General features: G+C 40.9%; 1 protein-coding gene across 11 annotated transcripts in view; it reads right to left on the bottom strand.

Moving 5' to 3' along the window:
• TAS2R1 (taste 2 receptor member 1) overlaps positions 1–23467 on the bottom strand; it is a 286550-nt gene that overhangs the window by 72920 nt on the left and 190163 nt on the right. For 6 of the 11 annotated variants that reach the window (XR_010131808.1, XR_010131809.1, XM_063700844.1 and 3 more), the window contains 2 exons: positions 16458–16610; positions 15564–15783 (listed from right to left, as the gene is read on the bottom strand). The exons of 2 other annotated variants lie outside the window; for them this stretch is intronic. The gene's annotated coding sequence lies outside the window, so the exon portion shown is untranslated. Of the gene's footprint in view, positions 1–7517; positions 7598–15563; positions 15784–16457; positions 16611–17176; positions 17245–17467; positions 17628–23467 lie in introns of those variants that run through there. 3 more of the 11 variants (XM_063700843.1, XM_055367632.2, XR_010131810.1) reach the window with 3 other exon arrangements.

Here is a 23467-nt window from a genome sequence, read left to right as displayed (position 1 = left end):
GTGGCTCATGACTGTAATCCCAGCACTTTGGGAGGCCTAGGCAGGCGGATCACCTGAGGTTGGGAGTTTGAGACCAGACTGACCAACATGGAGAAACCCCGTCTCTACTAATAATACAAAATTAGCCAGCCGTGGTGGCACATGCCTGTAATCCCAGCTACTTGGGAGGCTGAGGCAGGAGAATTGCTTGAACCTGGGAGGTGGAGGTTGCTGTGAGCCTAGATCACGCCATTGCACTCCAACCTGGGCAACATGACTGAAACTCCGTCTCAAAAAAAAAAAAAAAAAGAAGAAGGAAGAAATTCACAAAAGGCACTGCACAGGAAGGAGGAGGAGGAGAAGGAGAAAGGAAAGAAGACAGAGAAGGAGAGAAAGAAATAACACAACTGCAAGGGAAGTCTTTTAATTTGAATTAAATCTAAAAGACACCTTTTTTTGTTTAAAAAAAAGACAACCTCTTGAAACAAAAAAAGACAAACAAAAATTTTAAAAATCAGGAAAAAGAAAAAAGGAAATTGTCCTCAAAAATACAAAATTTTGTTCATGTTCAAAATACTGCATCTGATATCTAGCCTTTAGAGGTAGATCATTTTTGGATGAGTTCTTTGAACCTCCAAAGAAAGAAGTAGTTCATATAATAGATAAATTATTCAGGGCATTAAAAAAAATAGAACCAAGTTACCCAGTTCATTTTATCAAGCTAGTAAAGGCACATTAGGCCAAAGAGTGACAAATACAACACAGAATAAATTAAAGTTCAAGTCCAATTTCACTTGGAAATACAGATGTTGAACACAATTCAACTATTCATGAAAAAATAATCTGCCCCATAAAGAATTATTGATCCTATTAATGCAAGACTAGTTTAGTATTAGAAAATATATATTTTTGTACGTTTAGAGATCCAATATGAAAAAACTAAGAATCCTTCTATTTGCCAAAAAATGTTCAAAGAATTTCAAAACTATTTGCTATATTTTAAAAGTGCAATAACAAATAGAATACTTTATAGATATCATTTTACAAATCTCAAACCAGCAGCTATTATGCTTAATTTTAAAATGTTAAAGACATTCTGGTTAAAATCAGGAATAAGATAATCATTGTTATTATTTTATATAATTCTAGTTTACACAGTAAGATGTGGAAATAAAGAAAAAAATCACTAAGAAGGTTAAGATCAAAGTTATTAGCAACTGCAGAAAAAAAAAAATTTTAAATCCAGGAAAATTATTTAAAAAATTTCTGAGCATTAGGAAGAATATTCAATAAAGCCACAAGAAGAAAACATCAGTCTCTACCTCACCAATATAAAAAAACCTTAACAGGTGGGGATATTTTCACAAACATTAGTAATATAAAGCACAAAGGAATAAATTCATTTTTTAAAAAACCATTTTATTATGAAAAATAAGGAAAAAAAGGCTATGTTCTCAGACTGGAACCTGTTGAATATTTTAATGTGTCCATTTTCCTCAGTGAATATGTAGTTCTAATGGAATTCTAATCTAAACCCCAATGTATTTTTTCCTGGAACTTCAAAAATATGACTCAAAAACCAAAAGAATGAGATTGTACAAATGGCTTAGGTATTTTGTATCAATAGTTTTCAAGTGGATTATTTATGTTTGATCACTACAGCAGTATCATAAAATAACTCGCGTGACATTCTCAAATGTTGTCAACATGATGTCAAAGCTGGCATCCCAAAATTCCTGAGCGATATTTTTCAATGGTTGTACAGAAAGCATCTTTCTGTTAAAGTTGTCGTGTTTTGTCTTGTTTTTAACAAAGCTGAGACAAATTTTCCCACTGACTTTCACTCACAGTTCAAAAATGTGCTCTTACAGGAAAATCTAAAAGAGGGGAAGGGAAATAGCCTCCAGACACATAAACACACCCGAGAAGTCAGACGAATTCTATTTAACAACAACAAACAAATTCCTAAGTATTACACTCTAGAAAGGCAGAGTGTCCTGGAAATGCCATCTTGTGCCGTGCAATCTGGATTCCTGTGAGTGCCAGGGACAAGTGGCTGAACCGCAATGAGATACGGCCAAACACCAGAAACTTCACAAAAGAATATTATCTTGTAAATGTCTTCAGAGAAAATAATTTTGTCCATGCTCTTTCTGTGTGTGTGTTTTAGATTAATCTTTCCCAATATTTTATACAGCATATAAAGCATATAGCGTATCAAGTATATAAAGTATATATATTGAAAATGGAGTGGCATCCTGTTTCTGTTTTTACAATAAAGGAGACACTTCTTGAGAACTAAGCTCAAAACAGTTCCTGGCTCACACAGAGTCCTTAGTACTCAACTGTAGGAATTTCAAAATGATGAATGTCAGATGGTACAATACAGAAGAATAGAGGTAAATTGTGAAGTCAGAGAGAATGAATCCAGATGCAAGAACATCAATTCGTTCTCACAGTTGCCTGCAAACTATGGACTAAACACATTGATTAGAATATCTATTTCATGTAAACATGCTAAATAATCGAACATGTAAGTTCAATCAGAGATGCAATTAACTCTGCACACCAAAAATCACAGTGATGAAGCTGAGCATTCACGAATTGAATCAGTTCCCTTCGACGCTTTCATGCTCCCATTAATATGTAGCTGATGCCACTTTCTGACTTCTAAGGACGATTTATTCCTCTGAGGATGATTTATATGAGTTGAAATGATACACTTCTATATTATTACTTGTGCCTACTGACCTTGAGCCACTACCAAATCACAGAGATTCACATCAAAAGCCAAAGTCAGATTCTGTCACCAAAACTCATGGTCTCAGGGATTCTGTGATTTTTTTTTCTGGCATCTAAACTCTGTCTATAAACACACTGTCCCTGTGGACTGTAATTACTCATAGAAGGACCAAGTGCTGCTTTTATGAAGTCTCTGATGTTTGCCATATCTCTGGACAGTCGTGATAGGAACCTGATGGGTTGAAAGCTGACTGCCCGTCAGCCACCTCGCCTTTCTTCTTTCTACAAGCCTATATTATTTTAATTGCAGTATGCTGCTGCTGATTCTTAACTACTTTGCCCTCTACAAAGACATTATTAGCTAAAGCCCTGTAGCATCTTTGAAGTAATGATTCATTTTTTTCTTAAATCCACATAAAGTTAGCGGACTCCCTGGGGCATTCTCAGCCCAAGGAAGAATCGCAACTATGCATCCCTGACAAAAAAGAAGCAAGTCTGTTTTTTCCCAAAGTTCTTCAGAAAAAAAGTATCCCATAATTTATCAGGTAATGCATTCCAGTGTCTTTATTAACTCAAAAAAAAAATCTGGTGTTTAACCTTATGCCAATGTGTGAAAAACAGAACTTCACTATACCTTACACAAACAAAGCTAATCCATAGAATCCTGAACACAATGAGGCATTTCCTCATCCATTCCACCACTGTCTTTTCATCAGGATTCTGAGTAAGTTGATTTTTTAAAAATGACCCTGATTCAGTGTCCAGCTTAGGGTTCCTAACATTGAAATGGAATCATTCATCAAGGTCACAATGATGAAATAATGAGGTTTCCAGACTAGAATCTATGTGTTTACCTAGTTTCGTTATAGGCCCAATTTAACAAATAATACGAATTGTGATCTTAGGTAATGTAGAATTCTATTACAGACCAGCCATAGATTTACGGAAAATATACATGCTACCCTGGAGGTGCCCTTCACTATCCTTGCACCCATTTTCTATTTTCCACCCATGCACCCCATTTTCCACCCATGCACTTGGCCAGGAAGCAGCAGAAAAGAGAGATTAGGAAGGCCTTTCTCAGGAACTCAAATCTATATCGCATGATCACTCAGGAGCGTTGGGATATAATGTGCTTGCTTGCTAGGACACCCATAACAAAGTACCACAGATGGAGTGGCTTAAATTACAGCATTTTATTTGATCACAGTTCTGGAGGCTAGAAACCCAAGATCAAGGTGTCAGCAGGATCGGTTTTCTCTGTGGACTCTCTCCTTGGCCTGTAGATGACCGTCTTCTCTCTGTCTTCATGTGGCTTCTTTCTGTGCATGTCTCTGTCCTCATCTCCTCTTCTTATCAGGATGCCGGTCATGCTAGATTTAAGACCCATCCTAATAACCTCATTCTTAACTGAATTACATCTTTAAAGACTCTGTTTCCAAATACAGTCACATTCTGAGGTTATGGGAGTTAGGACTGCAACATATCAATTGTGTGCAAGGGAAGTGTGGGGACACAATTTAGTTCATAGCACAGAGAAAGCATCAGCATTGCAGCAACATTTCTCACAAAAATGATGGAGTTGTTCAACACTCCTGACACAGGTGAACCCCGCTGGCAAATTAGTTTCTCAAAAGTAGAAGTGGGCGGAACAAATTATATTTCCTTATGTGTGTGTGTGGAGAAGGGGAGACAAGGGATTCATGCTGAACAAGATTATTATTTTATTAGCAACATGGCAGACACACACATACACATACACACACACACACACACACACACACACACACACAGTCTTATAATCATATTCATCTGTTTCTTCCCGGACCCCTCCTTTCAATGAAATTCCTTCTCTTTACCCATCTGGCAACAAGATGAATGGCAGCTTTTCTAGCTCTAGGTTGAGTAACTTTGAGTTACTGCAGGGAGCAAACTGCCTTTCTGACAAGAAGAATGAAATATGAAAGGGTGACATTGGGTGTTTCAAAACTCCTCCTCAGTATCTTACACATATCGCACGTGCTTATAACCTTGTACAATGACAAAGGAAAAAAATGCCTGTTTCTCTGGGAAGCAAGAAACCACCATCAATAGACTGACATGAACTAAAGGAAATCTAAATGCTAGAAATGATCAATGATGATTAGACAAATACTAATTTTAAAGCATATCTATGTGTATTGACTGCAAATACTTTTGTAAAGTTATTCCTTCGTATATTGAACAATTTTCTCCAGTTCTTATCATAACAGTTTTTCACATGTTCCATATATTTTATAATATAACTAAACTTTTCCCAAATCAAGTTTACACACCAAAATTACAGTTCCTCTTCTTTCTTGCAGTCATATTGTTACCATTTATAACCAAAATTTTGCAAAAAGTGAAGAGAATCCTTTTTTTAGAATGAACAATTTCTTCATTTAATATAAAGTTTCTGTTAGAGTGAGATTAATCTGATGTACAGGGGCGAAACTGCCCAAAAGGTCATTTTATGTAGATAACGAAACAGAAGTTAGATTTCCCATCTTCAGAAACATTTAGGACGATGCTGAGCATGAAATCCACTCCTAGAGCTGTATGTTTTAGGTTCTCTCATTTCTCCAAGTCAATCAGTTTAAAGGCTATATTCTTCTTGTTTCCCTTAAACCTTGGAATACTCTTCCAAATAAAAATCTATCAAAGACCTGTCCAATAAGTGCCAAATACTTCTAACAATTTTGCATGTGTGGGTGTAAAACAAGGCATTTATTCATTAACTATGTATTTATCAAACTCTTACTCTTCTAGTGCTAAGTCACTGCTCCTGAACCAGGGAAAATTTTGCAACCCGCCCTCAGGACATTTGCGATGTCTGCAGACATTTTCATTATCACACTGGTTGGGGGAGAGGGTTGCAACTGGCATCTAGGTAAAGACCAGAGATGCTGCTAAACATCCTAAAATGCACAGGACAGCCCCTCCACCAAAGAAATATCTGGTCCAAACTGCCGTTGGTGCCAAGGGGGAAAAACTATGTAGATCCTTGAAAATAAAAAGAAAGTCATAGATAAAGACTGGAAATGATTAGAAACCCACCCGGCTGAGCCTGGCCTAAATTGTCAAGCAGAAACTATGAGTTAAATAGTTACTGTTTCAAGCAAATACATTTGAGGTTGACGTGTTTCATAGAAATAGTTAAGTGATACAAATTGTTAATTGAAACAATGGGCCTGAATGAGAGCACCCAAAATGATCTTGTCAAACCAGAAGAGATAAGGGCAAAAGGATAGAAGGATGGAATGCTGATGAGAGGCAGGTTTCAGAGGACTGGTGGAGAGAAAGAGAGGAGCCAGCAAAAGTAAGGGCATTGGGGGTGGGGGTGTCAGATGGAGGGAGAAAGAAAACAAGGAAGACAGAGGTAAGAGAGTCAGCATGAGCAGTTACAGGAAAGGAGGGGAAGGCAATCAGATGAAAGGGAGAGGCCAGAAAGAGAAAAAGTATTAATAGGAATATCCTGTTAAACAATACCTCTTTAACATCACACCTTAAAGAAAAAACAAAGCTAGATTCCAGGAATTTGTTTTTAGGCACAGGGACCACGGTTGGGCTGACACTTTACTGGCCTCCTGAAAGAATGAACAGATAATTGAGATTCTGGTCAGTGCCCATAATACCAGAATTAAGGGCAAATCCCTCTGCTAACAGCTGGAGAACTGTCCTCACTGGGCAGTGAAGACATCTCATGTGTAGCCACCAAGATTTCATCACGGCCATGGCTTGTCACTGTTAGGAGCACTTTCAGGTATGATACTGTTAGGTGGGGCTATAGATTTGAAAACTTTTCAAACCAACATCCTCCAAACAGAAGGCTGAATAAAAAACAATAACTAAGTCTATAATACTGATGGGTGCTTTAGGCAATGAAGCTCATCTGACAGGTCCAGCAGGCATTTGATAGAAGGGGAGTTGTTCCAGGGAGCCTGTACTCTGTAGAGCGTCATGAGGGCACCCACTGGTGGAAGGAGCAACAGGGCCACATGGAGAGAAGAGGGGGATTGTACCTGCACAGGGGCTCCAACAACATATACACAAAGCACCCCTGATCAGCAGGAGTGACAGGAATGAGGTAGACCAATCCCTGGTAAGCTATGAGGACCAGCCTTTGAGTAGAACTTAAATGGCCACCAAGAAACCACGTGACCTTCCTCAGACCATGAAAGAACAAAGTCTTGGGGAACCTTGGCATTCCTGTCACTCTCCATGTGAAGATTTGGAAGCTTGCTTACATGGCATCTGTGCCTACAACTGTCCTAGGTCAGTTGGAGTGGATGAGGAGGCAGGACTGGGTGTCAGAGGAGATTTTATTCATAGTCTTCAAAGGTAAAGCATAGCCGCTCTTTTAACTACTAGACTAAATGCATACTCATAGAACACCTAATATCCTAAGTCCAAGATTTTATTTAGGAGTGACAGATTCAACTTTGCAGTAATAGAAACTGATTCCGAAGTGGTCAAAGTCATAAAGCTGATTTGTAGTAAAATCACACAAAATATTAATTTGCCCTGGATCCCTAGTCTAGAAAATTTTTGACTGCACTATGTTGTACTTAAACAGGAAATATTAATTGGCACTCTGATAGGTGAATAAATTCAGGGACAAAAACTGAGGTGCAGCAATTTCCCTATAACTAGACAGAGCTAGGATGAAATTCAAATCCAGATCATAAGTGTTGGACCCCATGAGCTTAAGAGTACCTTAATTTTTGTTTTATGTTATGTTCGTCTCAATTTTCTGCATTACCATTTCTTCCCTCAAAAACTTACACCTCTCCCAGAGTATCTTCTTTTTTTATTGACCCATGTTCTTTATCTACTTTCTGCAGCAACAGCTCCACTGAGAAAAAAAAATCAGATATTACAAATCTAATTTAGTAACATGAAATAGTTCCCATGAGCTGCAAGCTGGCTGCTCGTGAGCTGTGGTGAGATTTAAGTATTTAAATGTATACGGTTAATACCCTCAAAGCACAATAAAAGGCAGTTCATGATGAAGAAACCAAATGAAGTCATCATAAAATTGCAGATTTTTAAGAAGCAGAAACATACAGATTTCAAAAAGGATAAGGAAAAATAATGGACAGATGACATGAAAAATTAGTTCACACACAAAAAAGTAGTAGACAAGTGGCCAACTAATATACAACTGAGGTTCATACTAACTTATAACAGAATGCAAATAAAACTCTAGTTTCTCATTCTTACTATCAGATTGCTAAAGATTAAGAATTTTAATAACACTCAAGGATGATAAGAGAGTTGGAAAACAGACATTTTCATATATTCTTAATAGGAATGTAAGTTGGTGCAAACCTCTTGAAGGAAAATTTGGAAGTAACTATCAGAATGCAAAATGCACATGCCCTGTGGTGTTACCAGTTTACTTCTAGCAATCTATCCAACAGATGCAGGTGCACAAATGAGCTTACAAGTTTATTCATTGCAGGATTATTTGTAATAGCAGAAAACTAAGCACAAGCTAAGCACTCATTGGTGGCTAATTGGTTGTTCTTCTTCAATGGGAGAAAAACCATACAATCATTCTGTTTTTAATTGAAATAAATGTATACGTGGTCTTAGGGCTGAAACTTCACACTAGAATTACCGCAAAAAAAAAATCCCACAACAATTCAGAAAATTGCTTGCAAGACATGCATGCATGTGTATAAAGAGGCTTCTCTGTGCATGGACCATTAATAGACCAACACCAGAAAACTATTCAGAGTGGCTACCCCTGGCTAGAAGTTCTAGGGGAGGTGTGAGTAGAAATGGAAGATGATCTTTAATTTTTATACTATGCTCCTTTGTCATCTTTAAGTCATATCTTGTGAGCATGCATGTATTGCTTTCCTAATAACTAAGCTATTTAATGAAAAGAAGTCACACTGCTTCAGATAAGTAAACTAAAATTAAAATTCAGTTCTGATTGATTGTATAAATTCTAAGTGTCATTTTGGTCAATTTAGTCCTGAGCCCAGGGGATTTTAGAGTCACCAACTTTGCTGGTGTGTCTGGGATTGAAGGGTTTCTGGGATATAAGGCTTTTAGTGCTGGCCAAGCACGGTGGTTCACGCCTGTAATCCCAGCACTTTGGAAGGCTGAGGTGGGCAGATCAACTGAGATCAGGAGCTCAAGACCAGCCTGGCCAACATGGTGAAACACCATCTCTACTAAAAATACAAAAAATTAGCCGGGCATGGTGGTGCATGTCGGTAATCCCAGCTACTCGGGAGGCTGAGGCAGGAGAGAATTGCTTGAACCTGGGAGGTAGAGGTTGCAGTGAGCCAAGATCATGCCATTGCACTCCAGCCTGGGAGACAAGAGTGAAACTCCATCCCCCCCCCAAAAAAAGACTTTTACTGCTAAAACTAAAGCAGGTCAGAGACCAGCAGGTCACCTTACTGGGCTTGGTGAGAGGAAGGGACCTGGGTGAGTGAAGTTCCTCTGCAAAGACCAAATTCCCCTTAGGTGGATCCAACAGATCAAATGGAAGAAGCTAGAAGTCCCTTTGGCCCTCATACCTAAATCACATTCTCCAAAATCTGTTCTTGTATAAATAAATACAATGTTCTGATCTCCATCAGAACTGAGGGACAGAAGATGGGTTTTATTTTAGGAGACTTCCTCAAACCCACAACAAATAATTATATACCTGCTACTACAAACTAGCACCATTTCTTATGGTGACAATTCAAATGTCCTCACCCCACTTTTCAGGAGTGTTGAGGCTATCTTGGGCCAGTGGGGAAGGGAGGAAGTAGAGCCCCGGCCATACTCAGAACCAGGGGAACTGGCCTGGCCTGCAAAGCCACAACCCAAACACCTGTGACCAAACCAGGCCTATCAGGCCAAGATGTACACAAGTAGGAACTGTTCAGTGGGTAGACGGGGTCTTCCGAGCAATTCCCAGACTCTCAGAGGCCACAGTGTCATTCATGGTTCCAGGTGCTCTGTCCTATTCTGAGCAAAACTCAAAAGCACTGGTGGGGACCAGGCTAGTGAGAGTTAGACAAAATGTCCATGCTCCAGGAAACGATGAAAGGTTTTAGGGAAATCATCTTTCTCATTAAGGGAGACAAAACATCAGAAACCAAAGAAGTTGAGTTGTACAGACATGAAAACCCTGCTGTATCTGAGTAGATGAGAGGGTAGGAGGGAGAAAGGCAGGCAGAAAAATGGAGCTCAGAGGATATTTGAGTGCTCAGAACTCATCCCATGCTACCTGACGGAGAGCAGAGAGGAAGGCTTGGTCCACTCCCTGGGTGCTGCTGGGGAGGGAGCTGCAGGCATGGCAAGGCCTGTCTTAAGCAGGTGGTAGAATTTTCAGCCTCAACTCCCCCGACAGGGCAGGGCTGGAGAAAGCTGGCCCTGATATTAAAGGAGTATTTTGAAGTATTAAATGATGTGGTTTTTTAAAAAAATATTTTTCTTCCCTTTATTTCTCTCTATCCCAAAGCGTCCCCTGCACACACAGATATTTATTAGTTACTCAGCTTACTCTTGCCTCAGGATAGAGATGAGATGCAGCGAAGGACAGAAAAATCCTAAGCTCTTTAAGGTTCTTATTTGTAACAGCAGTGACTGCCGCAGAGCCAAGAGAGGATCTTAGGCAGAGACAAAATATCCAAAACCTCAACAGGAGATGGATTTTTCTGAAGGCTCGGGAAGGATTCCCTCAGGCTGGTGGTGGAGCTGGGAGAAGAATGAGAAGGCAGGAAGATGGGAACAAAGAGATCCATGAGTCCTGCAGACTCCCAACTCCCCAGCACACCTCCAACCCCAGGATCACATGGCAGACCCTCAGGAGGGAACAAAGGCAGGCTACGCCCATCCTCATCATCCAGGACTCTCAATGGCCCATCAGACATTTCCATCCCCAAGTCATCTTAAAAGACCAGAGAACTATTTGACCTGAAGAAAACACACAGCCAGAGCAAAGTGCTGATGTTGGGAGTTCAAGACCAGCCTGGCCAACATGGGGAAACCCCGTCTCTAGTGAAAATACAAAAATTAGCGGGGCATGGTGGCATGTGCCTGTAGTCCCAGCTACTCGGTAGGGTGAAGCAAGAGAATCGCTTGAACCCGGGAAGCAGAGGTTGCAGTGAGCCGACATCGCACCACTGCACTCCAGCCTGGGCGACAGAGTGAGACTCTGTCTCATACAAAACAAAACAACACAAAACAAAAAGGCACTTTTGCAGCTCTCGGTGCAAGCCCTCCCCCAAGCTTTTGTTCTGTGTAACCTCATGGAACCCTGGCACAACTCAGGGAGGGAGGTGGTGCGAAATAACTGAGGCTAACTACTGTGCAGGAGCTGCAAAGACCCTGCGGATGCCCCTGTGTCACTCACTGGCTAGAACAACACTTTGCTCACAGCCTCTCCCTGCAAACACATGCCACTCTCTGCCTGGAGCTTCTTCTCACCAGAGTTTCTGGATGAGCTGACTCACGGGTCTCAGTGTGAAGCTTTATCTCTAGCGTTTAATGAAAGTGAGGAGACAGAAAGGACTCAACTATGAATATTCTGTCTTTACGGCGCAAGCTCCTGGCCGCATAGATCAGCATTTGAAGGCAGCCGAGGAAAATGAAACAAACTTCAAAGTCCAAAGAGGAAAAAAAGAAGGGCCCATAGAATATTCTTCAAATGAAATTAACTGACCACCAGATGCTCTGAGGTTTTCAGGCTACTCAGCTTAAATCAGAGGGAGCGTATCCTAGGGATGGCAGGCCCTGCTCGGCCACAGACTGTCACTTTCTTTTGGTTCTCAAATAAGAAACCTTGAGGTGCTCTGCCGCAGAGCAGATTCAATTTTGTTTACTTAATTTTCATCTCTCCTACATGGTTTTCTTCTACAAAAACGGAGATACCATTTTCTTCAAGGGCCATTTACCATATAAAGAAATACATATAAAGGGAGTAAAAGGAAATTAATATAATCATATCATAAGGCAATGGATTTTGGTCTCTCCTTTTACACAGTCTGACTTTTGCATACATTGATTAAAAGCTCCACCAGCATCTGTCACACACTATTTATATGGAAGCTTTATCACAAAACAGAAACAAATGGTCTTTTTTTTTTTTTTTTCTTTTCGGTCCTCATGACTGCTACCTGGGTTTAGGCCCTCTTCCTTTCATAGTTTTTATCTCACCCAGCATTCAATCATTAAATCTTGGGGTTTGGAGATAAGGCCTTTCTCTCTCCTGTGTATGTCAGAAATGCTTTCAGCAGAAAGTCATGGAATGCCCAACCTGTGCTGACTTAAACTCTCGACATTTATTGCTATGTAACAAAAAGTTCTAGGGTTGATTGGTGGCTCAGCAGTATCTCCAAACACCCAGTCTCTGTCTGTTCCCCAACTCAGCCACATCAAGCGTAATAATTTCTTACCTCACTGTCACAAAATAGCTGCCACAGCTCCAGGCACCATGCTCCCACACAGTTATATTCAAAAGCAAGAAACTCAGGAAGAAACCAGTGAAGTGAGAGTGCCTTTATCCTTCAGCTCTTTCTTCCATGGAGGGAGAGCATTAGGACAAATATCTAATGCATGTGGGGCTTAAAACCCAGATGATGGGTTGATAGGTGCAGCAAACCACCATGGCACATGTATACCTATATAACAAATCTGCACATTCTGCACATGTATCCTAGAACTTAAAGTAGAAAAAAAAAAAAGAAAACCCTTTCCAGAAATACCTTCCACAGACTCACTCATTGGCTAGAAGTGGGTCATTGTTTCAATTATAGGGCCTCGCTGATTTTTAAGTAATTGCCAGTTCAGTTTCTTTCTCTCCTTTCTAATTGCTGCATGCCCCAAATCATCATTCTACTGAACCAATATCCTCCTAAAAGGTCCCTGCCTCCAATCTACCCTCCATACCAATGCTACTCCAGTACTCAGTAAGGTGGCCAGTCTTCAAGAAGCCCCCATGACTCCTGCCTCCTTGCATTTATACCCTTATGAAGTCCCCTCCCACTGATTGGGTGTGGCCAAAAGAACATGGCAGAAGTGGTGGGATTTTGTTTCTGAGGTTAGATGATAAAAGACACTGTGGCTTCCGTCTTGGTCTCTCTCATCCCTTCTCTGAGGACAGCCACTGCCACATTTTGAGGATACTCAGCCACTCTCTGGAGAGATCCACAGAGCAAAGATGGATGCCTCCTGCCAACAGCTGCACAAGTGATCTTGGAGGTGAATCCTCACCCAAGTCAAGCCCTCAGCTAACATTGTGACTAACACCTTATGAGAAGCTCGAAGCCAGAAACACCCAGCTAATCTGCTCCCTAATTCCTTACCCATAGAAAATGTGAGATAATAAGTATTTGTTATTTTAAGTCACTAAATTTGGGGGTGATTTATAATGCAGTGATAGATAATGAATTCACTTACTGTGAAACTGTCTTGGTTAAAACCCATAAATGGTCTCTACCACTTACAGCAGAGGACCTGGCATTGCCAGTAGGTGAGTTTTGGTCCACGGAGTCTTTTGAAATATTTTGAACTGATGTTTCAAAATTGGGAGATGTTAAATAGACATCATAACATCTTGCCAACCAGGTCCACATTTCCACAGAACTCCCAAGGCCTTGGCCAGAGGATTGGCTGTCTCCTTTACAAAGAGCATGCGCTCCAACAACCCAAGGCCTGGGCCAGAGGATTGGCTGTCTCCTTTACAAAGAGCATGCCTTCCAACTACCAAAGGCCTGGGCCAAAGGATTGCCTGTCTTCTTTATGAGAGCATGCACTCCAACTCACTGAGAGGATGGGCTGTCTCGTTTACAAAGAGTATGCTCTCCAACTTATCAAGTGCCCTCCACTCACCCAAGGCCTGGGCCAGAGGATTGGCTGTCTCCTTTACAAAGAGAATGTGCTCCAACTACCCAAGGCCTGGGCCAGAGAATTGCCTGTCTCCTTTACAAAGAGTATGCTCTCCAATTCATTGAGTGCTCTCCACTCTAATTCCCCCAGTAGTAGTGAGGACATGTCATAGTTGCCACTTTTTGATCCCTGCATGAACCATTACTTTAGTTATGTCTGAGACATAGTTTTGTGAACCTTTGGCCCTACCAAAAATGGGCAAACAAAAGATAGACTGAAATATCTCTATTAAATAAAAAGCTAGAAAAGGTTTCCACACACCTAAGGAAACAGTCAACAGAGAAAGAAGGTAACCTATAGAATGGGAGAAAATATTTGCAAATCATACATCTGATAAGAGGTTAATATCTAAAATATATAAGGAACTCAATTCAATAGCCAAAAACAAAACAAAAACAATCCACAAATGACCTGATTAAAAAATTTGCAAAGGATTGCAATAAATATTCCTCCAAAGAATACATACAAATGGCCAATAAGTATATGAAAAGATGCTCAACATCATTAATTATTAAGGCAATGCAAATCAAAACCACAATGAGATAGCACCCCACACTTGTTAGGATGGTCATTATATATATATGCACACACACACACACATATATATATATAAAACCAGATTATATATATATTATATATATTATATATAATATATATAATTATATTTATATATAATTTATGATATATTATATATATATTAAAAAAACAGAAAATAAGTGTCAGAATGTGGAGAATAGAAACCCTTGAGCATTGTTGATGGGAATGTAAAATGTAAAATGATGCAGCCTCTATGAAAAACATTATGGAGATCATCAAAAAATTCAAAATAGAATGACCAAGCGGAATCCAGCAATCCCACTTCTGAGTATTTATCTAAAAGAACTGAAATCAGGATCTCAAAGAGATACCTGCACTCCCATGTTCACTGCAGCATTATTCCCAATAACCAAGAGGTGGAAACAACTGAAATGTCCATTGATGGGTGAGTGGATAAAGAAAATACAGTATATCCATACAATGGAATATTATTCAGCCTTACAAAGAACTGAATCCTGTAACATGCTACAACACAGATGAACTTCAAGGACATTTTACTAAACGAAATAAGTCATCACAGAAGGACAAATACTGCATGATTTCAGTTATATGAGGTATCTAAAGTAGTCAAACTCACAGAAGCACAGAGTAGAATGGTGGATGCCAGGGGCTGGTGGGAGGTGGAAACGGGGAGGTGTTCAATAGGTCTAGAGTTTCAGTCATGCAAGAGAAAAAGTTCCAGAGATCTGCTGCACAACAGTGTGCTTATAGTTTACAATACTATATTGTATATTTCAGAATTTGATAAGAGAACAGACTTCATGTTGTATTTATTTATTTATTTATTTTCTGAAATGGAGTCTCACTCTGTGGCCCAGGCTGGAGTGCAGTGGTACAATCTCACTGCAACCTCTACCTCCCAGGTTTTAGAGATTCTCCCACCTCAGCCTCCTGAGTAGCTGGGATTGCAGGCACCTGCTACCACACCTGGCTAATTTTTTGTATTTTTAGTAGAGTTGGGGTTTCGTCATGTTGGCCAGGCTGGTCTCGAACTCCTGACCTCAGGCAATGCACCCACTCGGCCTCCTGAAGTGCTGGGATTACAGGCATGAGCCACTGCGCCCAGCCTTATGTTCAACGTTTTTTTTTACCACTACAAAAGAGAGAAAGAGAGAAAGAAGGAAGGACGGAAGGAAGGAAGGAAGGAAGGAAGGAAGGAAGGAAGGAAGGAAGGGAGGGAGGGAGGGAGGGAGGGAGGGAGGGAGGGAGGGAATAGAAACTGGGGGAACATCTCTCTTTGTTAGAGAATGTTTTCATCTTTTAACATGTAAACAAAGTGTCTAAGAACTATAAGCAGGTCTCAGTTCACTCATTTATCTTACCTGCCTGGTCCCTTTAGGCATCAGTGTTTATTATCCCAGGTCTACAGGGCAGTGGTGCTTCATAAGCACAGTCCGGGTTCTCTGGAATCCAGCCCAGACCACCAATTCTTGCTGTCTTACCACTTTTTGACATGTCTCCCACTGTGATGGTTAACATTATATGCTGACTTGGCTGGGGTACGGTGCCCAGTAGTTTGGTCAAACACCAGTCTAGATGTTGCTGTGAAGGTAATTTTTAGATGTGATTAACATTTAAATTGGTGGAATTTACTAAAGCAAATTATCTTCCATCTTGTAGGTGGGACTCATCTAATCAGTTGACAGTCTTAAGAGCGAAGATTGAGGCTTCTATAGACGAAGGAATTCAGCCTCAAAACTGCAATACAGAAAGCCTGCCTGAGTTCCCAGCTTGCCTGGCCTGCCATGTGGAATTCAGACTCCAGACTACAACACCAACTGATACCTGAATTTCCAGCCTTCTGGCTTGTCCAACAGATTTTGTTCAGCATGCACATCATGGGAGTCAATTCTTTAAAGTAAATAAATGTGTCTAGCACGTGCGCTGTCTCTCTCTCTCCTTCCTCCATTTATTACACACATACAGATGGGTGTGTGTATGTATGAAAGGAATGTGGGAGGGTGGGTATATTAGTTAGGGTTCTCCAAAGATATAGAACAAAGATACAGAACAAGTGGGAAAGACAGATCTTTCTGTATCTTTGGAGAACCCTAACTAATATACCCACCCTCCCACCTTCCTCACACCACCAGTTTCTATCCTCCATGTCCTTGGTCACGCACTTGGCCCTGGTCATGCCACCCCCTTCCACCAGGACATCTTGCCCTCCCATCCCCCCAGCAATGCATTCTCCTTTAACTCAGTCCAACTGTCACCTTGCCAAGGAAGCTCCCCGTGACCACGCAGACTGGGATATATTTTTCTCCCCGATGACGCTCGTTTGTGCAGATCCCTCTCAACCCACACATTAAGTTGGAACATGACAACTTCCTTTATGTGGCCCACCAGAAGAGGAACTGTGTCTTATTCTGTCAAATGAATGAATAAATAAACGGATGAATCCCAACGTGTTATTACTGAGGAGGACAAACATAATAATCTTAGACAAAAGTAGTTTTACAGAATTACCATGTAAATCACCATAGAATAGAATAAATTCTTTGTAATTTAGGGGGAAACAGAAGGATTTTCTGGGCTTCTGGCAAAGCTTTTTCCTAACTAAATCATTTCAGGCACAGCTTTTGCAAATGTGTCTTCTGCTGGTCATAATTATGCGCCTCCCACCCCCCACTGCTTTGAATTACTTTGTGCTAACACCAAAATTGTTCCACAGAGAGTCGGATTTATTTGCTGAAATGTGATGAGGAGAAGTGGGATAAGAGACATACTTCACATGCGGTGCCTGTTGCTAGCACAGCTGTATTTCTGAGAAATATATTTCAGTCTTTTGGCTCCATTTCTTTTGTAGTTTAATAACTGAAGTACAAAGCTCATGAAAGCTGGGAATGTGTTGGAAGGTCAGTGAGGAAAAATGCACGTGGTGCAGTTAGGAGAGACAAGGGAGTTAAAATAACAGGAGAAATTGATCACTTACGATCCTTCTGGTTGGTGGTTTATGGCTAAATGTCTGTTTCAGCTAAAGACCAAACACTGGCTCACAGCTACAAAGTAGAACAATTAAAAAACTCAGCAAGGAGAATTCCTTTTGTACCTCTATTATAAGCATATTGTTTATTTAAAATTATTTTATGTAATGCCAATAGAGTAATATCTTCATGTCATTATATAAAAGTAATGGCAGTGGCTAGTTTCGCCATTGGATGACAGTCCTACACACTGGAACACATTTTCTCACCTAGCAGAAAGCCTTGCCTGCAGCACTCACCAAACGCCTCCTACAATATCTTCCTCATGTGCACAAATGGCTTTATGTCAGAAACCAACATCCACTGAGACACCAGAAATTTGAACAGGTCCCTAAAGACAGGTTGACTGCTTTTCCTCCCTGTGGCACAGTCATTTGCAGTCTTTACTTGGTATTGCATCTGTAAATTGGATGTAGATAATATCTCCATCATTTCCAGGGAATATAGTGTTATCCACATCAGCGTTCATGATAACAAACACAATGTCCCAGCTGAACTTTGTAATCAGTACTTTTGGGAGAACCAAGTCTGTTTTAGTTTAACAGATGCATCTGATGTTGTTATCTAACCATCTGATGCTGTGATGAAGCACAGAACACAGGCTTTGTCATCAGCCAGTGCTACACCATATCCAGGGCTGGCCTCACCAGATGTGTGTCCTTGGGCAAGATGTTTTGCCTCTCTGACCTGCAGTACTCTGCTCTATAAAGGAGGTCCATAAAATTCTCTTTGGAGGATCAATATGAAAATCAGAAACAATAAACTGTCTGGAATAGGGATTGGCACATAAGAGATGATAAAAAACAAAAGAAAGTGTTTGTAATAGAATATGGCTGACACTATTCCTGCTGGTTCAGGATTCTGGCTGAAGCTTTAAACTGAGAATGGAAGAAAAGCCTTTCATGTTCCAAAGAAAGTGCTGAACACATTTCCCAGCACTTCTGAAAGATCGAAGAGCCAATCTAGAAACCGAACTCTGCGTCTAGCATGATACATGCAATATGTGTGCAACATGCAACTTGCATGTATATACACCTATATTATGTGTGCATATGTACATACAGTATCTATATACACACCTACACATATGTAAATAAAGCTCATTAAACAGAATGTGCCAATTTGTCAGCCAATGGGGAATTGATGTGGATTCTCCCTCCATCATGAGAGAGGGAACTAGGGTGCTCGCCCACTCTTTCAAGCTAAGGAAAGGGGACTCCAGGAAGATATGTCAAAAGAAACTACACACACTTCAAGAGGGAGAGATTGGCACCTTGCTCCCCAGCACAGCCAGTGCACTACAGACTGAACAAAGTGTAAAGGGAGCTCCTGAAAGAACTAAACGTGTATGTGTGTCTAGGAATTTGGGGCATATGGAAGCAGAGACTGCTGCCTCTCCTATTCTGAATAATTCTGAAGATGGGAAGCTGGCAGGAGCAGTGCACCATAAAAGCCAGGGACTGAGGATGCACTTGGGGATGCTACAGCAGGTGGTCGAACCTCACAGTTTGAAAGCACCCACCCAATTGGGCAGCCTGCTGGATTGAGGGCTCCCAGCACCAGGAGGCTGTGGGTATGAGGCCATTGGAAGCAAAAACAGAGGAGAACTGCAAAAGGCCCTCCATACAGATTATTGATTGATTTGCAGAGGCTTCTGCGGGGCCACTAGGCAACCACAAAGGTGCTCCCAAGGGAGTGCCAGCTTTGGGGACCAGCCACATGCATAGGGGACAGGACAGGTGGGTTTCAACAGCCTCATGTACAGGAGACTTGTCCTCTTTCTTCCAGTCTATTTTCCCCCAACCCCTGCCCTGGAGAGGTGAGGAGAAGGAAGGAGGCCCCAAGCCAGGGAACAGAAGAGCTTTGAACTGGATGGGAGACTGAAGCTTTCCCTCTACCTAGATTGTTAATACCTGACAGTGAATCTCCTCTTACAAACTGAGCCAGAGCATCAAGAAGGCTATGAACGAATCTCCCTGAGATGCCTTCAGTGAGCAGGGAAGGGAAAGCCAACAGAGCAAGATTGAAATATAAGTGGGAGAAAAGTAAAGCCATTTCCTGTTTATATACTTCAGCCTTCAGAGGCCACAAAAAACCAGCTACATACGATTATGTTATTTCGGAGCCTCCAAATGGAGTGACACATACTCTTTTATTGCCAATTACCAAGGCGTGGAAGGTGGAGAGAGGACTCTGCAGCTCCTCTGCTCCATCTGTTTGTGGCTATCACATTGGCTTCAATACAGTGTGACTTAGGTACCCAAATTATTGTAGTATTGAGACAGGCAAGTGTAAAGAGGTCCCTGGAGAAACTTCAACCAGCCTGGTCACTGGGAGGAATGTGCGCTGGGGAGGGGCCTCGGGAAGTTTGTGCCATTTTGTAGCAGGGAGGAGCCTGGCCTCTCCTGTTCTGGGGTGGGGAAACTGGGATTCAATGTGTGAGGCAGGAAACCAGCTAGCAGGACTCTGGTTTTGCTGAGAGTCCCTGTTTCCCTTTTTTCCCTTTTCACCCAATAAACCCTGCTTTTCTCACCCTTCAAAGTGTCTCTGAGCCTAATTTTTCATGGTTGTGTGACAAGGACCCTGTTTTTAGCTAAGTAAGGAGAAAGTCCTACAACAATATAGTGGGACAAAACCCAGAGACAACAATCAATTTCAGCCAATCCAGATTCTACCAAGTCTGTAAAAAATACATATATAAAATATATATGCATATATATATATATGCTTACAGTTACTTCCAAACCTCTTTTTCTCATAATCACCCAAACCTAGACTAATGAGCTCCCCCATTTCTGCTCTCAAAATTTCTCCAAACAAGCCCTTTTCTCTAGGGGTACAGAATTCCTCATAAGCTGAATTTGTACCTTCTCTTTGTACTGTAATCTATGATCACACATAAGTCTTTCTCTGAAGGGGAAAAAATGACAACTTTTGACTTGAAATCCAGCTCTGGATTTACCTAGAAGTCAAGCTTGTGAAAATATGGTCCCCAGGGTTTAGAAGACAAGGGTGGGCTAATTCTGAATCTCAGCCTGCCTACCAAACCAGCCATACAATCGATAAGGAAGACAGATAAAACCACACAGGACTCATGCCTTCAGCATGACCAGACAACAGAGAACACTGCAACCTTCAAATTGCCTGAAAGTAACAAATTCCAACAGAGCTCTCACCACCTACTCATAGCTGCTAAGAGCCTGTGGATGCAGAGAGCAGAGAGGGAAGCAGAAAAGAGCTAAGAAAATAAACAGAGGGAGCAGAGGGCCGCGAGGAAGCACAAACTCACCCTAGAAAGAGGAAATGAAATAGACAATGCAAAACAACCCAATACCAGTCAGGACTTGGAGATGCATAGGAAGGCACTGGAGGGTGGGTGGGGCCAGAAGGGGTGGCCTCAGAACGTACTACTTGTGGGGGATAATCAGATCTAAAGAAAAGATCTGATGTTCCTTGGAGATGAGACAGAGATGGGAAAGAAGGACTTAAGAAGGGGGAATAAGGAGCCTGCAGAAACACAACAGTAAACTAGAATAAGTGGAGAGACCCCTTGCTCTTGATTTGGAGGTCTCGGTGTTATCAAGATGTCAGTTCTCCCTAATTTATAAATGTAGTGCAAGACCAACAAAAATTCTAAGGAGCTTTTTAATGGAGACAGACACATTAGAAAACAACACACAAGAATATCTAGGAAAACATTAAAAAGGAATAACTTGGTGGGGGTGAGAAGGGGATAATACCCCTACCAGATGTTAAAACATAATATAGACTTCCCACAATTAAAACAGAGTGGCACTGGCACATGAATAGACTGACATCAAAGAAACAATAAAATGTCAAGGAAAAGATGAAAAAAAGGAATTTCCATTTGGAAAAACATAAAAGTAGATCCATTCGTCAAACCCTACATAAGATTGAACTCTGAATGAATCAGAAATGTAAATGTAAAAATAAAAGTACATATACTAGAAAAAAATAAATTCTTCTATAACCTATGTATATAGTAAAAGGCTAGGTCTGACTTAAAATTTAAATGCAATAAAATACTAATATGTTTATTTGCATAAATTAAAATTTTAAAAAAGGTTGTATGGAATAACTACACCATTAGTAAATTTCTTTTTATTTTATTTTTTATTTTAGATGGAGTCTCGCTCTGTTGCCACGCTGGAGTGCAGTGGCGTGATCTCGGCTCACTGCAACCTCTGCCTCCCGGCTTCAAGCAATTCTCCTGCCTAAGCTTCCTGAGTAGCTGGGACCACAGGCACACGCCACCATGCCCAGCAATTTTTTTTTTTTTTTTGTATTTTTAGTAGAGACAGTGTTTCACCATGTTGGCCAGGATCGTCTTGATCTCCTGACCTTGTGATCTGCCCACCTTGGCCTCCCAAAGTGTTGGGATTACAGGCATGAGCCACTGCACCCAGCCACCATAAGTAAATTTTTAAATGACAAAATGGAAGAAAAATTTGCAACATACATTGCAAATAGAAGAATTAATGTCACTAATGTACAAGGCACTTTGCAAAATCAAGGATCAAAAACCAAAAGTCCTACAGAAAAATGGGCAAACACATGAAAAACTATTCATTAAAAGAAATAGATACATGGCCTAGAACCATATGAAAAGATGCTCAATTTTGTTTATAATAAAAGTGCACCAAGAGGCTGGGTGCAGTGGCTCACACCTGTAATCCCAACACTTTGGGAGGCAAAGACAGGAAGACTGCTTGAGGCCAGGAGTTTAAGACCAGCCTGAGCAACACAGACACCCTCATCTCTACAAAACAAAACAAAACAAAACAAATCAGGCAGTTAGTGGAAAAGGAGGCAGCATTTTTTACCAGGTGGTCAAAATGACACCACCCATGTGAAGGACATAGTATGTGCTTCCAGAAGGGATGACAGAGGACACAGTATCTTCTATGCAGCGGGCTGGCCGATAACACACCTCAACCCAATCACAGGGAAGCTTCAGTCAAGCATAAAATAGGGAGCATTCTGTGTAAAAAGTGAAGGGGCTACTGTATTCAAAAAAAAATCAATGTCTTAAAAGGCAAAGAAAAATTATGGAATTGTTCTAGATTAAAGTAGGCTAAAGAGTCATGACAACTAAATGCCATGCCCAATTCTGAACTGAACCCTGTACTGGAGAGAAAGTGTTACAAAGGATATTAATTATTATGTTAACTGACAAAATTAGAATATGGGCAGTGGATTAGTTAAAGGTATTGCATCAATGTGTGTGTAAATCAATAGTGTAACATCATTAGTGTATGTGGTTATATTAATAAAAGATATTTTTCTACTTTCAGGAAATACACACTGAAGTATTTAGTAGGAAGGACCATGATACACATAACTTATCTGCAAATGATTCCAAAAAAATTGTGTATGTGTGTGTGTGTACACAGAGAAAGAGAGAGAGATTGAGAGAACATAAATGATAAATCAAATGGGTTAAAAACAAGTGATTCTGGGTAAAGACTGTAAGGATGCTCTTTGTACTATTTTTGGTTTTGCAACCTTCGGAGATGTAAAATTAGTTTTAATAAAAAACCTAGAAGCAATACTTGTTTCACTCTTCACTCTCCCCACTTCCTCGCTTTTGTCTACCCTGCAATTCACTGTTACCAAGCCTGGGTCTCCACTCTTCCACCGAAAACTATTCTGGCAAAAGGCCCCAGTGCTTCCCTAAATGGGACATCCAACAGGACTTTTTAAATTATTCACCTTGCTTGGGTCAGTGGCAGCATTGGACTCTTGTGGCTTCCTGCTGCTGCTTAAAAAGCTACACTTCTGGCCGGGCGCAGTGGCTCACGCCTGTAATCCCAGCACTTTGGGAGGCCGAGGTGGGCGGATCACGAGGTCAGGAAATCGAGACCACGGTGAAACCCCGTCTCTACTAAAAATACAAAAAAAAAAATTAGCCGGGCGTGGTGGCGGGCGCCTGTAGTCCCAGCTACTCAGGAGGCTGAGGCAGGAGAATGGCGTGAACCCGGGAGGCGGAGCTTGCAGTGAGCCGACATCGCGCCACTGCACTCCAGCCTGGGCGACAGAGCGAAGACTCCGTCTCAAAAGAAAAAAAAAAACAAAAACAAAAAAACTACCCCTCTATGCTATTTTCTTTTCTTGCCTTCATGACTACTCCTCTTTGGCTTTCCTTTCTTTCTTTTTCCTCCTCTGCTCACCTTTTAAATGTGAGTTTCCTAAGATTCCTTATTTAGATCTCATCTTAC

Source organism: Gorilla gorilla, chromosome 19 (genome assembly GCF_029281585.2).
Source record: "Gorilla gorilla gorilla isolate KB3781 chromosome 19, NHGRI_mGorGor1-v2.1_pri, whole genome shotgun sequence".
NCBI lineage: Eukaryota > Metazoa > Chordata > Mammalia > Primates > Hominidae > Gorilla > Gorilla gorilla.
The sequence above is the reverse complement of the archived record's forward strand: the minus strand, read 5'-3'. Positions and strand labels throughout refer to the sequence as shown.